Below are 22,861 nucleotides of genomic sequence, written 5' to 3'. Positions count from 1 at the left end.
TGAGTCCATTTCGTTGAGCAAGGAGTAGCTCTTGTCTATTCCATATTTGACTTAAGGAACTTTATCTGTGCTCATTTCAATCTCTGGTTTTATGCAGCACCCCAACTCACCTTTCCCCTTAAGCAAGCATAAGTTGGTTTTCTAAATTTGAGACCCTGTTCTGTTCTGTAATTCAGTTCCTGTGTAGCCAAGTTTACATTCCGTGTATTACTGATATCTTATGATGTTTCTTTTTCTGTGTGACTTACTTCAGTTAGAATCATCATACCTGAATCCACTCATTGTGCTGCTAAGGGCCTGATGACACAGATTTCATTGCTGAGTGATATTGCTTTGTAAGTAAATACCACAACTTCTTTATCCATTTTTCACTTTCTGCGATGTTGAACTTGTACTGTAAACGAGGTTCTTGTAAACAGAGGCGTCCCAAACTTTGGGGTGGCTGTGTCTTTTTGATTTTAATTTCCCTAAGCTATAGGACCATAAGTGGAAGTGCCCTAGGCTCTGTTGCTTTGTTTTTTAGATGTTTCAGGAAACATCATACACTTCTCCCGAGTGTCTGTTGGCAATTTACATCCCGCCCATCAGCATAACAAGGCTCCCAGTTCTCCATGGCCTGTCCTGCCTTTCTGGATTTTACACTTTTTTCAGATGGCCCTTTTGACCGGGGGGAAGTGAGACTTCATTGTAGTGCAGATTTCCTTTGCAAGCTTGCTTGGTTGGCCAAAAAGGGCGTATGCGTTTTTTCCTGAATATATTCAGGAAAAAACGCATACGCCCTTTTTGGCCAAGTGCATCATTGTGGACGTTCTGCCTCTTTTCCTATGCTTTCAATGCAATTCCAGTCTACCTCCTGAAATCGGTTTCCTGCAATTCTGCCCCGCTTTCAAGTCCTCTTGGCAGCCTTACTTCAGTCTATTTTTGGACGATAGCTGTCATTTATAACTCTGCAGGTTTGTGAATTACAGTGCCCCTGAGCTCCTTTCTTCAACTCGCTTTCTTTTGAGCTGGACGCAACACCGCAGGATGGCTTCAGGCCCTAATCTGGTTCCGGTACGGCATGCTGAGCCTTTGGTTATTTCCTCTTCCTGGTGGGAAGTGAGAGTTAAATTTGCCCGTCCAGACACCTCCAGCTAGCCTCTCAATGGTTCTCGCTATTCCTGTTCATCTTCCGCAGAAATTGCAAACTGGGCCAAACAGGAGGTTAAAGGCGCTGACTCTCCAAGTGGGGAGAGTGTTAGTAAAGCATCTGGAATGTTGCACCCGAGTACCAGGGGAGGAAAACTGAGACATATTTGAACACGTCTCCCGATCACATGGTTGATCATACTCTGGGTTCAACATGCATGTTTTAGCTGAAGGAAGAATACCTAAAACCTGGGTAGTTGAAACCCGTGGAATGGGTACCAGGCAATATGACTTCAAAGGGTCTTCATTTGCTCACCGAACCTCTCCAATCCTATCACTGCTGCGTTTATGCCCCTGTACACATGCTTGATTCTCTTTCGGAGACATAGCAATCTATAGGTTTTAAGATACTTACTAGTCAGGTACATTCTTAGGTGTTTAATATGCGGTGTTGAGTCCATTTCGTTGAGCAAGGAGTAGCTCTTGTCTATTCCATATTTGGCCTCAGGAACTTTATCTGTGCTCATTTCAATCTCTGGTTTTATGCAGCACCCCAACTCACCTTTACCCTTAAGCAAGCATAAGTTGGTTTTCTAAATTTGAGACCCTGTTCTGTTCTGTAATTCAGTTCCTGTGTAGCCAAGTTTACATTCCGTGTATTACTGATATCTTATGATGTTTCTTTTTCTGTGTGACTTATTTCAGTTAGAGTCATCATACCTGAATCCACTCATTGTGCTGCTAAGGGCCTGATGACACAGATTTCATTGCTGAGTGATACTGCATTGTACGTAAGTACCACAAGTTCTTTATCCATTTTTCACTTTCTGCGATGTTGAACTTGTACTGTAAACGAGGTTCTTGTAAACAGAGCCGTTCCAAACTTTGGGGTGGCTGTGTCTTTTTGATTTTAATTTCCCTAAGCTATAGGACCATAAGTGGAAGTGCCCTAGGCTCTGTTGCTTTGTTTTTTAGATGTTTCAGGAAACACCATACACTTCTCCCAAGTGTCTGTTGGCAATTTACATCCCGCCCATCAGCATAACAAGGCTCCCAGTTCTCAATGGCCTGTTGCCTTTCTGGATTTTACACTTTTTTCAGATGGCCCTTTTGACCGGGGGGAAGTGAGACTTCATTGTAGTGCAGATTTCCTTTGCAAGCTTGCTTGGTTGGCCAAAAAGGGCATATGCGTTTTTTCCTGAATATATTCAGGAAAAAACGCATACGCCCTTTTTGGCCAAGTGCATCATTGTGGACGTTCTGCCTCTTTTCCTATGCTTTCAATGCAATTCCAGTCTACCTCCTGAAATCGGTTTCCTGCAATTCTGCCCCGCTTTCAAGTCCTCTTGGCAGCCTTACTTCAGTCTATTTTTGGACGATAGCTGTCATTTATAACTCTGCAGGTTTGTGAATTACAGTGCCCCTGAGCTCCTTTCTTCAACTTGCTTTCTTGTGACCTGGCCGCAACACCGCAGGATGGCTTCAGGCCCTAATCTGGTTCCGGCACGGCACACTGAGCCTTTGGTTAATTCCTCTTCCTGGTCGGAAATGAGAGTTAAATTTGCCCGTCCAGACACCTCCAGCTAGCCTCTCATTGGTTCTCACTATTCCTGTTCATCTTCCGCAGAAATTGCAAACTGGGCCAAACAGGAGGTTAAAGGGACTGACTCTCCAAGTGGGGAGAGTGTTAGTAAAGCGTCTGGAATGTTGCACCCGAGTACCAGGGGAGGAAAACTGAGACATATTTGAACACGTCTCCCGATCACATGGTTGATCATATTCTAGGTTTCACATGCATGTTTTAGCTGAAGGAAGAATACCTTAAACCTGGGTAGTTGAAACCCGTGGAATGGGTACCATGCAATATGACTTCAAAGGGTCTTCATTTGCTCACCGAACCTCTCCAATCCTATCACTGCTGCGTTTATGCCCCTGTACACATGCTTGATTCTCTTTCGGAGACATAGCAATCCATAGGTTTTAAGATACTTACTAGTCAGGTACATTCTTAGGCGTTTAATATGCGGTGTTGAGTCCATTTCATTGAGCAAGGAGTAGCTCTTGTCTATTCCATATTTGGCTTAAGGAACTTTATCTGTGCTCATTTCAATCTCTGGTTTTATGCAGCACCCCAACTCACCTTTACCCTTAAGCAAGCATAAGTTGTTTTTCTAAATTTGAGACCCTGTTCTGTTCTGTAATTCAGTTCCTGTGTAGCCAAGTTTACATTCCGTGTATTACTGATATCTTATGATGTTTCTTTTTCTGTGTGACTTACTTCAGTTAGAATCATCATACCTGAATCCACTCATTGTGCTGCTAAGGGCCTGATGACACAGATTTCATTGCTGAGTGATATTGCTTTGTAAGTAAATACCACAACTTCTTTATCCATTTTTCAATTTCTGCGATGTTGAACTTGTACTGTAAACGAGGTTCTTGTAAACAGAGGCGTCCCAAACTTTGGGGTGGCTGTGTCTTTTTGATTTTAATTTCCCTAAGCTATAGGACCATAAGTGGCAGTGCCCTAGGCTCTGTTGCTTTGTTTTTTAGATGTTTCAAGAAACACCATACACTTCTCCCGAGGGGTTGTTGGCAATTTACCTCCCGCCCATCAGCATAACAAGGCTCCCAGTTCTCCATGGCCTGTCCTGCCTTTCTGGATTTTACACTTTTTTCAGATGGCCCTTTTGACCGGGGGGAAGTGAGACTTCATTGTAGTGCAGATTTCCTTTGCAAGCTTGCTTGGTTGGCCAAAAAGGGCGTATGCGTTTTTTCCTGAATATATTCAGGAAAAAACGCATACACCCTTTTTGGCCAAGTGCATCATTGTGGACGTTCTGCCTCTTTTCCTATGCTTTCAATGCAATTCCAGTCTACCTCCTGAAATCGGTTTCCTGCAATTCTGCCCCGCTTTCAAGTCCTCTTGGCAGCCTTACTTCAGTCTATTTTTGGACGATAGCTGTCATTTATAACTCTGCAGGTTTGTGAATTACACTGCCCCTGAGCTCCTTTCTTCAACTCGCTTTCTTTTGAGCTGGCCGCAACACCGCAGGATGGCTTCAGGCCCTAATCTGGTTCCGGCCCGGCATGCTGAGCCTTTGGTTAATTCCTCTTCCTGGTGGGAAATGAGAGTTAAATTTGCCCGTCCAGACACCTCCAGCTAGTCTCGCATTGGTTCTTGCTATTCCTGTTCATCTTCCGCAGAAATTGCAAACTGGGCCAAACAGGAGGTTAAAGGCGCTGACTCTCCAAGTGGGGAGAGTGTTAGTAAAGCGTCTGGAATGTTGCACCCGAGTACCAGGGGAGGAAAACTGAGACATATTTGAACACGTCTCCCGTTCACATGGTTTATCATACTTGGGTTCCACATGCATGTTTTAGCTGAAGGAAGAATACCTTAAACCTGGAGAGTTAAGACCCGTGTAATGGGTGCCATGCAATATGACTTCAAAGGGTCTTCATTTGCTCACCGAACCTCTCCAATCCTATCACTTCTGCATTTATGCCCCTGTACACATGCTTGATTCTCTTTCGGAGACATAGCAATCCATAGGTTTTAAGATACTTACTAGTCAGGTACATTCTTAGGCGTTTAATATGCGGTGTTGAGTCCATTTCGTTGAGCAAGGAGTAGCTCTTGTCTATTCCATATTTGACTTAAGGATCTTTATCTGTGCTCATTTCAATCTCTGGTTTTATGCAGCACCCCAACTCACCTTTACCCTTAAGCAAGCATAAGTTGGTTTTCTAAATTTGAGACCCTGTTCTGTTCTGTAATTCAGTTCCTGTGTAGCCAAGTTTACATTCCGTGTATTAGTGATATCTTATGATGTTTCTTTTTCTGTGTGACTTATTTCAGTTAGAATCATCGTACCTGAATCCACTCATTATGCTGCTACGGGCCTGATGACATAGATTTCATTCCTGAGTGATACTGCATTGTACGTAAGTACCACATGTTCTTTATCCATTTTTCACTTTCTGCGATGTTGAACTTGTACTGTAAACGAGGTTCTTGTAAACAGAGCCATTCCAAACTTTGGGATGGCTGTGTCTTTTTGATTTTAATTTCCCTAAGCTATAGGACCATAAGTGGAAGTGCCCTAGGCTCTGTTGCTTTGTTTTTTAGATGTTTCAGGAAACACCATACACTTCTCCCGAGTGGTTGTTGGCAATTTACATCCCGCCCATCAGCATAACAAGGCTCCCAGTTCTCCATGGCCTGTCCTGCCTTTCTGGATTTTACACTTTTTTCAAATGGCCCTTTTGACCGGGGGGAAGTGAGACTTCATTGTAGTGCAGATTTCCTTTGCAAGCTTGCTTGGTTGGCCAAAAAGGGCGTATGCGTTTTTTCCTGAATATATTCAGGAAAAAACGCATACGCCCTTTTTGGCCAAGTGCATCATTGTGGACGTTCTGCCTCTTTTCCTATGCTTTCAATGCAATTCCAGTCTACCTCCTGAAATCGGTTTCCTGCAATTCTGCCCCGCTTTCAAGTCCTCTTGGCAGCCTTACTTCAGTGTATTTTTGGACGATAGCTGTCATTTATAACTCTGCAGGTTTGTGAATTACAGTGCCCCTGAGCTCCTTTCTTCAACTCGCTTTCTTTTGAGCTGGCCGCAACACCGCAGGATGGCTTCAGGCCCTAATCTGGTTCCGGTACGGCACGCTGAGCCTTTGGTTATTTCCTCTTCCTGGTGGGAAATGAGAGTTAAATTTGCCCGTCCAGACACCTCCAGCTAGCCTCTCATTGGTTCTCGCTATTCCTGTTCATCTTCCGCAGAAATTGCAAACTGGGCCAAACAGGAAGTTAAAGGCGCTGACTCTCCAAGTGGGGAGAGTGTTAGTAAAGCGTCTGGAATGTTGCACCCGAGTACCAGGGGAGGAAAACTGAGACATATTTGAACACGTCTCCCGTTCACATGGTTGATCATACTTGGGTTCCACATGCATGTTTTAGCTGAAGGAAGAATACCTTAAACCTGGAGAGTTGAGACCCGTGTAATGGGTACCATGCAATATGACTTCAAAGGGTCTTCATTTGCTCACCGAACCTCTCCAATCCTATCACTGCTGCGTTTATGCCCCTGTACACATGCTTGATTCTCTTTCAGAGACATAGCAATCCATAGGTTTTAAGATACTTACTAGTCAGGTACATTCTTAGGCGTTTAATATGCGGTGTTGAGTCCATTTCGTTGAGCAAGGAGTAGCTCTTGTCTATTCCATATTTGACTTAAGGAACTTTATCTGTGCTCATTTCAATCTCTGGTTTTATGCAGCACCCTAACTCACCTTTACCCTTAAGCAAGCATAAGTTGGTTTTCTAAATTTGAGACCCTGTTCTGTTCTGTAATTCAGTTCCTGTGTAGCCAAGTTTACATTCCGTGTATTACTGATATCTTATGATGTTTCTTTTTCTGTGTGACTTATTTCAGTTAGAATCATCGTACCTGAATCCACTCATTATGCTGATACGGGCCTGATGACATAGATTTCATTGCTGAGTGATACTGCATTGTACGTAAGTACCACAAGTTCTTTATCCGTTTTTCACTTTCTGCGATGTTGAACTTGTACTGTAAACGAGGTTCTTGTAAACAGAGCCGTTCCAAACTTTGGGGTGGCTGTGTCTTTTTGATTTTAATTTCCCTAAGCTATAGGACCATAAGTGGAAGTGCCCTAGGTTCTGTTGCTTTGTTTTTTAGATGTTTCAGGAAACACCATACACTTCTCCCCAGTGGTTGTTGGCAATTTACATCCCGCCCATCAGCATAACAAGGCTCCCAGTTCTCCATGGCCTGTCCTGCCTTTCTGGATTTTACACTTTTTTCAGATGGCCCTTTTGACCGGGGGGAAGTGAGACTTCATTGTAGTGCAGATTTCCTTTGCAAGCTTGCTTGGTTGGCCAAAAAGGGCGTATGCGTTTTTTCCTGAATATATTCAGGAAAAAACGCATACGCCCTTTTTGGCCAAGTGCATCATTGTGGACGTTCTGCCTCTTTTCCTATGCTTTCAATGCAATTCCAGTCTACCTCCTGAAATCGGTTTCCTGCAATTCTGCCCCGCTTTCAAGTCCTCTTGGCAGCCTTACTTCAGTCTATTTTTGGATGATAGCTGTCATTTATAACTCTGCAGGTTTGTGAATTACAGTGCCCCTGAGCTCCTTTCTTCAACTCGCTTTCTTGTGACCTGGCCGCAACACCGCAGGATGGCTTCAGGCCCTAATCTGGTTCCGGCCCGGCATGCTGAGCCTTTGGATAATTCCTCTTCCTGGTGGGAAATGAGAGTTAAATTTGCCCGTCCAGACACCTCCAGCTAGCCTCTCATTGGTTCTCGCTATTCCTGTTCATCTTCCGCAGAAATTGCAAACTGGGCCAAACAGGAGGTTAAAGGCACTGACTCTCCAAGTGGGGAGAGTGTTAGTAAAGCGTCTGGAATGTTGCACCCGAGTACCAGGGGAGGAAAACTGAGACATATTTAAACACGTCTCCCGCTCACATGGTTGATCATACTTGGGTTCCACATGCATGTTTTAGCTGAAGGAAGAATACCTTAAACCTGGAGAGTTAAGATCCATGAAATGGGTACCATGCAATATGACTTCAAAGGGTCTTCATTTGCTCACCGAACCTCTCCAATCCTATCACTGCTGCGTTTATGCCCCTGTACACATGCTTGATTCTCTTTCGGAGACATAGCAATCCATAGGTTTTAAGATACTTACTAGTCAGGTACATTCTTAGGCGTTTAATATGCGGTGTTGAGTCCATTTCGTTGAGCAAGGAGTAGCTCTTGTCTATTCCATATTTGACTTAAGGAACTTTATCTGTGCTCATTTCAATCTCTGGTTTTATGCAGCACCCCAACTCACCTTTACCCTTAAGCAAGCATAAGTTGGTTTTCTAAATTTGAGACCCTGTTCTGTTCTGTAATTCAGTTCCTGTGTAGCCAAGTTTACATTCCGTGTATTACTGATATCTTATGATGTTTCTTTTTCTGTGTGACTTACTTCAGTTAGAATCATCATACCTGAATCCACTCATTGTGCTGCTAAGGGCCTGATGACACAGATTTCATTGCTGAGTGATATTGCTTTGTAAGTAAATACCACAACTTCTTTATCCATTTTTCACTTTCTGCGATGTTGAACTTGTACTGTAAACGAGGTTCTTGTAAACAGAGGCGTCCCAAACTTTGGGGTGGCTGTGTCTTTTTGACTTTAATTTCCGTAAGCTATAGGACCATAAGTGGAAGTGCCCTAGGTTCTGTTGCTTTGTTTTTTAGATGTTTCAGGAAACACCATACACTTCTCCCGAGTGGTTGTTGGCAATTTACATCCCGCCCATCAGCATAACAAGGCTCCCAGTTCTCCATGGACTGTCCTGCCTTTCTGGATTTTACACTTTTTTCACATGGCCCTTTTGACCGGGGGGAAGTGAGACTTCATTGTAGTGCAGATTTCCTTTGCAAGCTTGCTTGGTTGGCCAAAAAGGGCGTATGCGTTTTTTCCTGAATATATTCAGGAAAAAACGCATACGCCCTTTTTGGCCAAGTGCATCATTGTGGACGTTCTGCCTCTTTTCCTATGCTTTCAATGCAATTCCAGTCTACCTCCTGAAATCGGTTTCCTGCAATTCTGCCTCGCTTTCAAGTCCTCTTGGCAGCCTTACTTCAGTCTATTTTTGGACGATAGCTGTCATTTATAACTCTGCAGGTTTGTGAATTACAGTGCCCCTGAGCTCCTTTCTTCAACTCGCTTTCTTGTGACCTGGCCGCAACACCGCAGGATGGCTTCAGGCCCTAATCTGGTTCCGGCACGGCACGCTGAGCCTTTGGTTATTTCCTTTTCCTGGTGGGAAATGAGAGTTAAATTTGCCCGTCCAGACACCTCCAGCTAGCCTCTCATTGGTTCTCGCTATTCCTGTTCATCTTCCGCAGAAATTGCAAACTGGGCCAAACAGGAGGTTAAAGGCACTGACTCTCCAAGTGGGGAGAGTGTTAGTAAAGCGTCTGGAATGTTGCACCCGAGTACCAGGGGAGGAAAACTGAGACATATTTAAACACGTCTCCCGCTCACATGGTTGATCATACTTGGGTTCCACATGCATGTTTTAGCTGAAGGAAGAATACCTTAAACCTGGAGAGTTAAGACCCATGAAATGGGTACCATGCAATATGACTTCAAAGGGTCTTCATTTGCTCACCGAACCTCTCCAATCCTATCACTGCTGCGTTTATGCCCCTGTACACATGCTTGATTCTCTTTCGGAGACATAGCAATCCATAGGTTTTAAGATACTTACTAGTCAGGTACATTCTTAGGCGTTTAATATGCGGTGTTGAGTCCATTTCGTTGAGCAAGGAGTAGCTCTTGTCTATTCCATATTTGACTTAAGGAACTTTATCTGTGCTCATTTCAATCTCTGGTTTTATGCAGCACCCCAACTCACCTTTACCCTTAAGCAAGCATAAGTTGGTTTTCTAAATTTGAGACCCTGTTCTGTTCTGTAATTCAGTTCCTGTGTAGCCAAGTTTACATTCCGTGTATTACTGATATCTTATGATGTTTCTTTTTCTGTGTGACTTACTTCAGTTAGAATCATCATACCTGAATCCACTCATTGTGCTGCTAAGGGCCTGATGACACAGATTTCATTGCTGAGTGATATTGCTTTGTAAGTAAATACCACAACTTCTTTATCCATTTTTCACTTTCTGCGATGTTGAACTTGTACTGTAAACGAGGTTCTTGTAAACAGAGGCGTCCCAAACTTTGGGGTGGCTGTGTCTTTTTGATTTTAATTTCCGTAAGCTATAGGACCATAAGTGGAAGTGCCCTAGGTTCTGTTGCTTTGTTTTTTAGATGTTTCAGGAAACACCATACACTTCTCCCGAGTGGTTGTTGGCAATTTTAATCCCGCCCATCAGCATAACAAGGCTCACAGTTCTCCATGGACTGTCCTGCCTTTCTGGATTTTACACTTTTTTCACATGGCCCTTTTGACCGGGGGGAAGTGAGACTTCATTGTAGTGCAGATTTCCTTTGCAAGCTTGCTTGGTTGGCCAAAAAGGGCGTATGCGTTTTTTCCTGAATATATTCAGGAAAAAACGCATACGCCCTTTTTGGCCAAGTGCATCATTGTGGACGTTCTGCCTCTTTTCCTATGCTTTCAATGCAATTCCAGTCTACCTCCTGAAATCGGTTTCCTGCAATTCTGCCTCGCTTTCAAGTCCTCTTGGCAGCCTTACTTCAGTCTATTTTTGGACGATAGCTGTCATTTATAACTCTGCAGGTTTGTGAATTACAGTGCCCCTGAGCTCCTTTCTTCAACTCGCTTTCTTGTGACCTGGCCGCAACACCGCAGGATGGCTTCAGGCCCTAATCTGGTTCCGGCACGGCACGCTGAGCCTTTGGTTATTTCCTTTTCCTGGTGGGAAATGAGAGTTAAATTTGCCCGTCCAGACACCTCCAGCTAGCCTCTCATTGGTTCTCGCTATTCCTGTTCATCTTCCGCAGAAATTGCAAACTGGGCCAAACAGGAGGTTAAAGGCGCTGACTCTCCAAGTGGGGAGAGTGTTAGTAAAGCGTCTGGAATGTTGCACCCGAGTACCAGGGGAGGAAAACTGAGACATATTTGAACACGTCTCCCGTTCACATGGTTGATCATACTTGGGTTCCACATGCATGTTTTAGCTGAAGGAAGAATACCTTACACCTGGAGAGTTAAGACCCGTGTAATGGGTACCATGCAATATGACTTCAAAGGTTCTTCATTTGCTCACCGAACCTCTCCAATCCTATCACTGCTGCGTTTATGCCCCTGTACACATGCTTGATTCTCTTTCGGAGACATAGCAATCCATAGGTTTTACGATAATTACTAGTCAGGTACATTCTTAGGCGTTTAATATGCGGTGTTGAGTCCATTTCGTTGAGCAAGGAGTAGCTCTTGTCTATTCCATATTTGACTTAAGGAACTTTATCTGTGCTCATTTCAATCTCTGGTTTATGCAGCACCCCAACTCACCTTTACCCTTAAGCAAGCATAAGTTGGTTTTCTAAATTTGAGACCCTGTTCTGTTCTGTAATTCAGTTCCTGTGTAGCCAAGTTTACATTCCGTGTATTACTGATATCTTATGATGTTTCTTTTTCTGTGTGACTTACTTCAGTTAGAATCATCATACCTGAATCCACTCATTGTGCTGCTAAGGGCCTGATGACACAGATTTCATTGCTGAGTGGTATTGCTTTGTAAGTAAATACCACAACTTCTTTCCATTTTTCACTTTCTGCGATGTTGAACTTGTACTGTAAACGAGGTTCTTGTAAACAGAGGCGTCCCAAACTTTGGGGTGGCTGTGTCTTTTTGATTTTAATTTCCGTAAGCTATAGGACCATAAGTGGAAGTGCCCTAGGTTCTGTTGCTTTGTTTTTTAGATGTTTCAGGAAACACCATACACTTCTCCCGAGTGGTTGTTGGCAATTTTAATCCCGCCCATCAGCATAACAAGGCTCACAGTTCTCCATGGACTGTCCTGCCTTTCTGGATTTTACACTTTTTTCAGATGGCCCTTTTGACCGGGGGGAAGTGAGACTTCATTGTAGTGCAGATTTCCTTTGCAAGCTTGCTTGGTTGGCCAAAAAGGGCGTATGCGTTTTTTCCTGAATATATTCAGGAAAAAACGCATACGCCCTTTTTGGCCAAGTGCATCATTGTGGACGTTCTGCCTCTTTTCCTATGCTTTCAATGCAATTCCAGTCTACCTCCTGAAATCGGTTTCCTGCAATTCTGCCTCGCTTTCAAGTCCTCTTGGCAGCCTTACTTCAGTCTATTTTTGGACGATAGCTGTCATTTATAACTCTGCAGGTTTGTGAATTACAGTGCCCCTGAGCTCCTTTCTTCAACTCGCTTTCTTGTGACCTGGCCGCAACACCGCAGGATGGCTTCAGGCCCTAATCTGGTTCCGGCACGGCACGCTGAGCCTTTGGTTATTTCCTTTTCCTGGTGGGAAATGAGAGTTAAATTTGCCCGTCCAGACACCTCCAGCTAGCCTCTCATTGGTTCTCGCTATTCCTGTTCATCTTCCGCAGAAATTGCAAACTGGGCCAAACAGGAGGTTAAAGGCGCTGACTCTCCAAGTGGGGAGAGTGTTAGTAAAGCGTCTGGAATGTTGCACCCGAGTACCAGGGGAGGAAAACTGAGACATATTTGAACACGTCTCCCGTTCACATGGTTGATCATACTTGGGTTCCACATGCATGTTTTAGCTGAAGGAAGAATACCTTACACCTGGAGAGTTAAGACCCGTGTAATGGGTACCATGCAATATGACTTCAAAGGTTCTTCATTTGCTCACCGAACCTCTCCAGTCCTATCACTGCTGCGTTTATGCCCCTGTACACATGCTTGATTCTCTTTCGGAGACATAGCAATCCATAGGTTTTATGATAATTACTAGTCAGGTACATTCTTAGGCGTTTAATATGCGGTGTTGAGTCCATTTCGTTGAGCAAGGAGTAGCTCTTGTCTATTCCATATTTGACTTAAGGAACTTTATCTGTGCTCATTTCAATCTCTGGTTTATGCAGCACCCCAACTCACCTTTACCCTTAAGCAAGCATAAGTTGGTTTTCTAAATTTGAGACCCTGTTCTGTTCTGTAATTCAGTTCCTGTGTAGCCAAGTTTACATTCCGTGTATTACTGATATCTTATGATGTTTCTTTTTCTGTGTGACTTACTTCAGTTAGAATCATCATACCTGAATCCACTCATTGTGCTGCTAAGGGCCTGATGACACAGATTTCATTGCTGAGTGGTATTGCTTTGTAAGTAAATACCACAACTTCTTTCCATTTTTCACTTTCTGCGATGTTGAACTTGTACTGTAAACGAGGTTCTTGTAAACAGAGCCGTACCAAACTTTGGGGTGGCTGTGTCTTTTTGATTTTAATTTCCCTAAGCTATAGGCCCATAAGTGGAAGTGCCCTAGGTTCTGTTGCTTTGTTTTTTAGATGTTTCAGGAAACACCATACACTTCTCCCGAGTGGTTGTTGGCAATTTACATCCCGCCCATCAGCATAACAAGGCTCCCAGTTCTCCATGGCCTGTCCTGCCTTTCTGGATTTTACACTTTTTTCAGATGGCCCTTTTGACCGGGGTGAAGTGAGACTTCATTGTTGTGCAGATTTCCTTTGCAAGCTTGCTTGGTTGGCCAAAAAGGGCGTATGCGTTTTTTCCTGAATATATTCAGGAAAAAACGCATACGCCCTTTTTGGCCAAGTGCATCATTGTGGACGTTCTGCCTCTTTTCCTATGCTTTCAATGCAATTCCAGTCTACCTCCTGAAATCGGTTTCCTGCAATTCTGCCCCGCTTTCAAGTCCTCTTGGCAGCCTTACTTCAGTCTATTTTTGGACGATAGCTGTCATTTATAACTCTGCAGGTTTGTGAATTACAGTGCCCCTGAGCTCCTTTCTTCAACTCGCTTTCTTGTGACCTGGCCGCAACACCGCAGGATGGCTTCAGGCCCTAATCTGGTTCCGGCCCGGCATGCTGAGCCTTTGGTTAATTCCTCTTCCTGGTGGGAAATGAGAGTTAAATTTGCCCGTCCAGACACCTCCAGCTAGCCTCTCATTGGTTCTCGCTATTCCTGTTCATCTTCCGCAGAAATTGCAAACTGGGCCAAACAGGAGGTTAAACGGACTGACTCTCCAAGTCGGGAGAGTGTTAGTAAAGCGTCTGGAATGTTGTACCCGAGTACCAGGGGAGTAAAACTGAGACATATTTGAACACGTCTCCCGATCACATGGTTGATCATACTCTAGGATCCACATGCATGTTTTAGCTGAAGGAAGAATACCTTAAACCTGGGTAGTTGAAACCCGTGGAATGGGTACCATGCAATATGACTTCAAAGGGTCTTCATTTGCTCACCGAACCTCTCCAATCCTATCACTGCTGCGTTTATGCCCCAGTACACACGCTTGATTCTCTTTCGGAGACATAGCAATCCATAGGTTTTAAGATACTTACTAGTCAGGTACATTCTTAGGCGTTTAATATGCGGTGTTGAGTCCATTTCGTTGAGCAAGGAGTAGCTTTTGTCTATTCCATATTTGGCTTAAGGAACTTTATCTGTGCTCACTTCAATCTCTGGTTTTATGCAGCAACCCAACTCAACTTTCCCCTTAAGCAAGCATAAGTTGGTTTTCTAAATTTGAGAACCTGTTCTGTTCTGTAATTCAGTTCCTGTGTAGCCAAGTTTACATTCCGTGTATTAGTGATATCTTATGATGTTTCTTTTTCTGTGTGACTTATTTCAGTTAGAATCATCGTACCTGAATCTACTCATTATGCTGCTACGGGCCTGATGACATAGATTTCATTGCTGAGTGATACTGCATTGTACGTAAGTACCACAAGTTCTTTAACCATTTTTCACTTTCTGCGATGTTGATCTTGTACTGTAAACGAGGTTCTTGTAAACAGAGCCATTCCAAACTTTGGGGTGGCTGTGTCTTTTTGATTTTAATTTCCCTAAGCTATAGGACCATAAGTGGAAGTGCAGTAGGCTCTGTTGCTTTGTTTTTTAGATGTTTCAGGAAACACCATACACTTCTCCCGAGTGGTTGTTGGCAATTTACATTCCGCCCATCAGCATAACAAGGCTCCCAGTTCTCCATGGCCTGTTGCCTTTCTGGATTTTACACTTTTTTCAGATGGCCCTTTTGACTGGGAGGAAGTGAGACGTCATTGTAGTGCAGATTTCCTTTGCAAGCTTGCTTGGTTGGCCAAAAAGGGCGTATGCGTTTTTTCCTGAATATATTCAGGAAAAAACGCATATGCCCTTTTTGGCCAAGTGCATCATTGTGGACGTTCTGCCTCTTTTCCTATGCTTTCAATGCAATTCCAGTCTACCTCCTGAAATCGGTTTCCTGCAATTCTGCCCCGCTTTCAAGTCCTCTTGGCAGCCTTACTTCAGTCTATTTTTGGACGATAGCTGTCATTTATAACTCTGCAGGTTTGTGAATTACAGTGCCCCTGAGCTCCTTTCTTCAACTCGCTTTCTTGTGACCTGGCCGCAACACCGCAGGATGGCTTCAGGCCCTAATCTGGTTCCGGCCCGGCATGCTGAGCCTTTGGTTAATTCCTCTTCCTGGTGGGAAATGAGAGTTAAATTTGCCCATCCAGACACCTCCAGCTAGCCTCTCATTGGTTCTCGCTATTCCTGTTCATCTTCCGCAGAAATTGCAAACCGGGCCAAACAGGAGGTTAAAGGCGCTGACTCTCCAAGTGGGGAGAGTGTTAGTAAAGCATCTGGAATGTTGCACCCGAGTATCAGGGGAGGAAAACTGAGACATATTTGAACACGTCTCCCGTTCACATGGTTGATCATACTTGGGTTCCACATGCATGTTTTAGCTGAAGGAAGAATACCTTAAACCTGGAGAGTTAAGACCCATGTAATGGGTACCATGCAATATGACTTCAAAGGGTCTTCATTTGCTCACCGAACCTCTCCAATCCTATCACTGCTGCGTTTATGCCCCTGTACACATGCTTGATTCTCTTTCGGAGACATAGCAATCCATAGGTTTTAAGATACTTACTAGTCAGGTCCATTCTTAGGTGTTTAATATGCGGTGTTGAGTCCATTTCGTTGAGCAAGGAGTAGCTCTTGTCTATTCCATATTTGACTTAAGGAACTTTATCTGTGCTCATTTCAATCTCTGGTTTTATGCAGCACCCCAACTCACCTTTACCCTTAAGCAAGCATAAGTTGGTTTTCTATATTTGAGACCCTGTTCTGTTCTGTAATTCAGTTCCTGTGTAGCCAAGTTTACATTCCGTGTATTACTGATATCTTATGATGTTTCTTTTTCTGTGTGACTTACTTCAGTTAGAATCATCATACCTGAATCCACTCATTGTGCTGCTAAGGGCCTGATGACACAGATTTCATTGCTGAGTGATATTGCTTTGTAAGTAAATACCAAAACTTCTTTATCCATTTTTCACTTTCTGCGATGTTGAACTTGTACTGTAAATGAGTTTCTTGTAAACAGAGCCGTTCCAAACTTTGGGGTGGCTGTGTCTTTTTGATTTTAGTTTCCCTAAGCTATAGGACCATAAGTGGCAGTGCCCTAGGCTCTGTTGCTTTGTTTTTTAGATGTTTCAGGAAACACCATACACTTCTCCCGAGTGTCTGTTGGCAATTTACATCCCGCCCATCAGCATACCAAGGCTCCCAGTTCTCCATGGCCTGTCCTGCCTTTCTGGATTTTACACTTTTTTCAGATGGCCCTTTTGACTGGGGGGAAGTGAGACTTCATTGTAGTGCAGATTTCCTTTGCAAGCTTGCTTGGTTGGCCAAAAAGGGCGTATGCGTTTTTTCCTGAATATATTCAGGAAAAAACGCATACGCCCTTTTTGGCCAAGTGCATCATTGTGGACGTTCTGCCTCTTTTCCTATGCTTTCAATGCAATTCCAGTCTACCTCCTGAAATCGGTTTCCTGCAATTCTGCCCCGCTTTCAAGTCCTCTTGGCAGCCTTACTTCAGTCTATTTTTGGACGATAGCTGTCATTTATAACTCTGCAGGTTTGTGAATTACAGTGCCCCTGAGCTCCTTTCTTCAACTCGCTTTCTTGTGACCTGGCCGCAACACCGCAGGATGGCTTCAGGCCCTAATCTGGTTCCGGCCCGGCATGCTGAGCCTTTGGTTAATTCCTCTTCCTGGTGGGAAATGAGAGTTAAATTTGCCCGTCCAGACACCTCCAGCTAGCCTCTCATTGGTTCTCGCTATTCCTGTTCATCTTCCGCAGAAATTGCAAACTGGGCCAAACAGGAGGTTAAAGGGACTGACTCTCCAAGTCGGGAGAGTGTTAGTAAAGCGTCTGGAATGTTGCACCCGAGTACCAGGGGAGGAAAACTGAGACATATTTGAACACGTCTCCCGATCACATGGTTGATCATACTCTAGGTTCCACATGCATGTTTTAGCTGAAGGAAGAATACCTTAAACCTGGGTAGTTGAAACCCGTGGAATGGGTACCATGCAATATGACTTCAAAGGGTCTTCATTTGCTCACCGAACCTCTCCAATCCTATCACTGCTGCGTTTATGCCCCAGTACACACGCTTGATTCTCTTTCGGAGACATAGCAATCCATAGGTTTTAAGATACTTACTAGTCAGGTACATTCTTAGGCGTTTAATATGCGGTGTTGAGTCCATTTCGTTGAGCAAGGAGTAGCTCTTGTCTATTCCATATTTGACTTAAGGAACTTTATCTGTGCTCATTTCAATCTCTGGTTTTATGCAGCACCCCAACTCACCTTTTCCCTTAAGCAAGCATAAGTTGGTTTTCTAAATTTGAGACCCTGTTCTGTTCTGTAATTCAGTTCCTGTGTAGCCAAGTTTACATTCCGTGTATTACTGATATCTTATGATGTTTCTTTTTCTGTGTGACTTACTTCAGTTAGAATCATCATACCTGAATCCACTCATTGTGCTGCTAAGGGGCTGATGACACAGATTTCATTGCTGAGTGATATTGCTTTGTAAGTAAATACCACAACTTCTTTATCCATTTTTCACTTTCTGCGATGTTGAACTTGTACTGTAAACGAGGTTCTTGTAAACAGAGCCGTTCCAAACTTTGGGGTGGCTGTGTCTTTTTGATTTTAGTTTCCCTAAGCTATAGGACCATAAGTGGCAGTGCCCTAGGCTCTGTTGCTTAGTTTTTTAGATGTTTCAGGAAACACCATACACTTCTCCCGAGTGTCTGTTGGCAATTTACATCCCGCCCATCAGCATACCAAGGCTCCCAGTTCTCCATGGCCTGTCCTGCCTTTCTGGATTTTACACTTTTTTCAGATGGCCCTTTTGACCGGGGGGAAGTGAGACTTCATTGTAGTGCAGATTTCCTTTGCAAGCTTGCTTGGTTGGCCAAAAAGGGCGTATGCGTTTTTTCCTGAATATATTCAGGAAAAAACGCATACGCCCTTTTTGGCCAAGTGCATCATTGTGGACGTTCTGTCTCTTTTCCTATGCTTTCAATGCAATTCCAGTCTACCTCCTGAAATCGGTTTCCTGCAATTCTGCCCCGCTTTCAAGTCCTCTTGGCAGCCTTACTTCAGTATATTTTTGGACGATAGCTGTCATTTATAACTCTGCAGGTTTGTGAATTACAGTGCCCCTGAGCTCCTTTCTTCAACTCGCTTTCTTGTGACCTGGCCGCAACACCGCAGGATGGCTTCAGGCCCTAATCTGGTTCCGGCCCGGCATGCTGAGCCTTTGGTTAATTCCTCTTCCTGGTGGGAAATGAGAGTTAAATTTGCCCGTCCAGACACCTCCAGCTAGCCTCTCATTGGTTCTCGCTATTCCTGTTCATCTTCCGCAGAAATTGCAAACCGGGCCAAACAGGAGGTTAAAGGCGCTGACTCTCCAAGTGGGGAGAGTGTTAGTAAAGCGTCTGGAATGTTGCACCCGAGTATCAGGGGAGGAAAACTGAGACATATTTGAACACGTCTCCCGTTCACATGGTTGATCATACTTGGGTTCCACATGCATGTTTTAGCTGAAGGAAGAATACCTTAAACCTGGAGAGTTAAGACCCATGTAATGGGTACCATGCAATATGACTTCAAAGGGTCTTCATTTGCTCACCGAACCTCTCCAATCCTATCACTGCTGCGTTTATGCCCCTGTACACATGCTTGATTCTCTTTCGGAGACATAGCAATCCATAGGTTTTAAGATACTTACTAGTCAGGTACATTCTTAGGCGTTTAATATGCGGTGTTGAGTCCATTTCGTTGAGCAAGGAGTAGCTCTTGTCTATTCCATATTTGACTTAAGGAACTTTATCTGTGCTCATTTCAATCTCTGGTTTTATGCAGCACCCCAACTCACCTTTACCCTTAAGCAAGCATAAGTTGGTTTTCTAAATTTGAGACCCTGTTCTGTTCTGTAATTCAGTTCCTGTGTAGCCAAGTTTACATTCCGTGTATTACTGATATCTTATGATGTTTCTTTTTCTGTGTGACTTACTTCAGTTCGAATCATCATACCTGAATCCACTCATTGTGCTGCTAAGGGCCTGATGACACAGATTTCATTGCTGAGTGATATTGCTTTGTAAGTAAATACCACAACTTCTTTATCCATTTTTCACTTTCTGCGATGTTGAACTTGTACTGTAAACGAGGTTCTTGTAAACAGAGGCGTCCCAAACTTTGGGGTGGCTGTGTCTTTTTTATTTTAATTTCCCTAAGCTATAGGACCATAAGTGGCAGTGCCCTAGGCTCTGTTGCTTTGTTTTTTAGATGTTTCAGGAAACACCATACACTTCTCCCGAGTGGTTGTTGGCAATTTACATCCCGCCCATCAGCATAACAAGGCTCCCAGTTCTCCATGGCCTGTCCTGCCTTTCTGGATTTTACACTTTTTTCAGATGGCCCTTTTGACCGGGGGGAAGTGAGACTTCATTGTAGTGCAGATTTCCTTTGCAAGCTTGCTTGGTTGGCCAAAAAGGGCGTATGCGTTTTTTCCTGAATATATTCAGGAAAAAACGCATACGCCCTTTTTGGCCAAGTGCATCATTGTGGACGTTCTGCCTCTTTTCCTATGCTTTCAATGCAATTCCAGTCTACCTCCTGAAATCGGTTTCCTGCAATTCTGCCCCGCTTTCAAGTCCTCTTGGCAGCCTTACTTCAGTCTATTTTTGGACGATAGCTGTCATTTATAACTCTGCAGGTTTGTGAATTACAGTGCCCCTGAGCTCCTTTCTTCAACTCGCTTTCTTGTGACCTGGCCGCAACACCGCAGGATGGCTTCAGGCCCTAATCTGGTTCCGGCACGGCACGCTGAGCCTTTGGTTATTTCCTCTTCCTGGTAGGAAATGAGAGTTAAATTTGCCCGTCCAGACACCTCCAGCTAGTCTCTCATTGGTTCTCGCTATTCCTGTTCATCTTCCGCAGAAATTGCAAACTGGGCCAAACAGGAGGTTAAGGGCGCTGACTCTCCATGTGGGGAGAGTGTTAGTAAAGCGTCTGGAATGTTGCACCCGAGTACCAGGGGACGAAAACTGAGACATATTTGAACACGTCTCCCGTTCACATGGTTGATCATACTTGGGTTCCACATGCATGTTTTAGCTGAAGGAAGAATACCTTAAACCTGGAGAGTTAAGACCCGTGTAATGGGTACCATGCAATATGACTTCAAAGGGTCTTCATTTGCTCACCGAACCTCTCCAATCCTATCACTGCTGCGTTTATGCCCCTGTACACATGCTTGATTCTCTTTCGGAGACATAGCAATCCATAGGTTTTAAGATACTTACTAGTCAGGTACATTCTTAGGCGTTTAATATGCGGTGTTGAGTCCATTTCGTTGAGCAAGGAGTAGCTCTTGTCTATTCCATATTTGACTTAAGGAACTTTATCTGTGCTCATTTCAATTTCTGGTTTTATGCAGCACCCCAACTCACCTTTACCCTTAAGCAAGCATAAGTTGGTTTTCTAAATTTGAGACCCTGTTCTGTTCTGTAATTCAGTTCCTGTGTAGCCAAGTTTACATTCCGTGTATTACTGATATCTTATGATGTTTCTTTGTCTGTGTGACTTACTTCAGTTAGAATCATCATACCTGAATCCACTCATTGTGCTGCTAAGGGGCTGATGACACAGATTTCATTGCTGAGTGATATTGATTTGTAATAAATACCACAACTTCTTTATCCATTTTTCACTTTCTGCGATGTTGAACTTGTACTGTAAACGAGGTTCTTGTAAACAGAGGCGTCCCAAACTTTGGGGTGGCTGTGTCTTTTTGATTTTAATTTCACTAAGCTATAGGACCATAAGTGGCAGTGCCCTAGGCTCTGTTGCTTTGTTTTTTAGATGTTTCAGGAAACACCATACACTTCTCCCAAGTGTCTGTTGGCAATTTACATCCCACCCATCAGCATAACAAGGCTCCCAGTTCTCCATGGCCTGTCCTGCTTTTCTGGATTTTACACTTTTTTCAGATGGCCCTTTTGACCGGGGGGAAGTGAGACTTCATTGTAGTGCAGATTTCCTTTGCAAGCTTGCTTGGTTGGCCAAAAAGGGTGTATGCGTTTTTTCCTGAATATATTCAGGAAAAAACGCATACGCCCTTTTTGGCCAAGTGCATCATTGTGGACGTTCTGCCTCTTTTCCTATGCTTTCAATGCAATTCCAGTCTACCTCCTGAAATCGGTTTCCTGCAATTCTGCCCCGCTTTCAAGTCCTCTTGGCAGCCTTACTTCAGTCTATTTTTGGACGATAGCTGTCATTTATAACTCTGCAGGTTTGTGAATTACAGTGCCCCTGAGCTCCTTTCTTCAACTCGCTTTCTTGTGACCTAGCCGCAACACCGCAGGATGGCTTCAGGCCCTAATCTGGTTCTGGCACGGCACGCTGAGCCTTTGGTTATTTCCTCCTCCTGGTGGGAAATGAGAGTTTAATTTGCCCGTCCAGACACCTCCAGCTAGCCTCTCATTGGTTCTCGCTATTCCTGTTCATCTTCCGCAGAAATTGCAAACTGTGCCAAACAGGAGGTTAAAGGCGCTGACTCTCCAAGTGGGGAGAGTGTTAGTAAAGCGTCTGGAATGTTGCACCCGAGTACCAGGGGAGGAAAACTGAGACATATTTGAACACGTCTCTCGATCACATGGTTGATCATACTCTGGGTTCCACATGCATGTTTTAGCTGAAGGAAGAATACCTAAAACCTGGGTAGTTGAAACCCGTGGAATGGGTACCATGCAATATGACTTCAAAGGGTCTTCATTTGCTCACCGAACCTCTCCAATCCTATCACTGCTGCGTTTATGCCCCAGTACACACGCTTGATTCTCTTTCGGAGACATAGCAATCCATACGTTTTAAGATACTTACTAGTCAGGTACATTCTTAGGCGTTTAATATGCGGTGTTGAGTCCATTTCGTTGAGCAAGGAGTAGCTTTTGTCTATTCCATATTTGGCTTAAGGAACTTTATCTGTGCTCACTTCAATCTCTGGTTTTATGCAGCAACCCAACTCAACTTTCCCCTTAAGCAAGCAGAAGTTGGTTTTCTAAATTTGAGAACCTGTTCTGTTCTGTAATTCAGTTCCTGTGTAGCCAAGTTTACATTCCGTGTATTAGTGATATCTTATGATGTTTCTTTTTCTGTGTGACTTATTTCAGTTAGAATCATCGTACCTGAATCTACTCATTATGCTGCTACGGGCCTGATGACATAGATTTCATTGCTGAGTGATACTGCATTGTACGTAAGTACCACAAGTTCTTTAACCATTTTTCACTTTCTGCGATGTTGATCTTGTACTGTAAACGAGGTTCTTGTAAACAGAGCCATTCCAAACTTTGGGGTGGCTGTGTCTTTTTGATTTTAATTTCCCTAAGCTATAGGACCATAAGTGGAAGTGCCCTAGGCTCTGTTGCTTTGTTTTTTAGATGTTTCAGGAAACACCATACACTTCTCCCGAGTGGTTGTTGGCAATTTACATCCCGCCCATCAGCATAACAAGGCTCCCAGTTCTCCATGGCCTGTTGCCTTTCTGGATTTTACACTTTTTTCAGATGGCCCTTTTGGCCGGGGGGAAGTGAGACGTCATTGTAGTGCAGATTTCCTTTGCAAGCTTGCTTGGTTGGCCAAAAAGGGCGTATGCGTTTTTTCCTGAATATATTCAGG

The 22,861-nt window shown here is 43.9% G+C and overlaps 1 long non-coding RNA gene across 7 annotated transcripts in view; it reads left to right on the top strand.

Annotated features, from left to right (window-relative positions):
* The window catches only part of LOC307187927, a 3,519,425-nt gene that overhangs the window by 3,078,907 nt on the left and 417,657 nt on the right, over window positions 1-22,861 (top strand). Inside the window, exon 9 of one of the 7 annotated variants that reach the window (XR_013828741.1) lies at window positions 1,834-1,882. The exons of the other annotated variants lie outside the window; for them this stretch is intronic. This is a non-coding gene — a long non-coding RNA (uncharacterized lncRNA). Of the gene's footprint in view, window positions 1-1,833; window positions 1,883-22,861 lie in introns of those variants that run through there. 7 annotated transcript variants of the gene reach the window in all.

This window comes from Stenella coeruleoalba (assembly GCF_951394435.1).
Source record: "Stenella coeruleoalba genome assembly, chromosome: 6".
NCBI classification, from domain to species: Eukaryota; Metazoa; Chordata; class Mammalia; order Artiodactyla; family Delphinidae; genus Stenella; species Stenella coeruleoalba.
The sequence above is the reverse complement of the archived record's forward strand: the minus strand, read 5'-3'. Positions and strand labels throughout refer to the sequence as shown.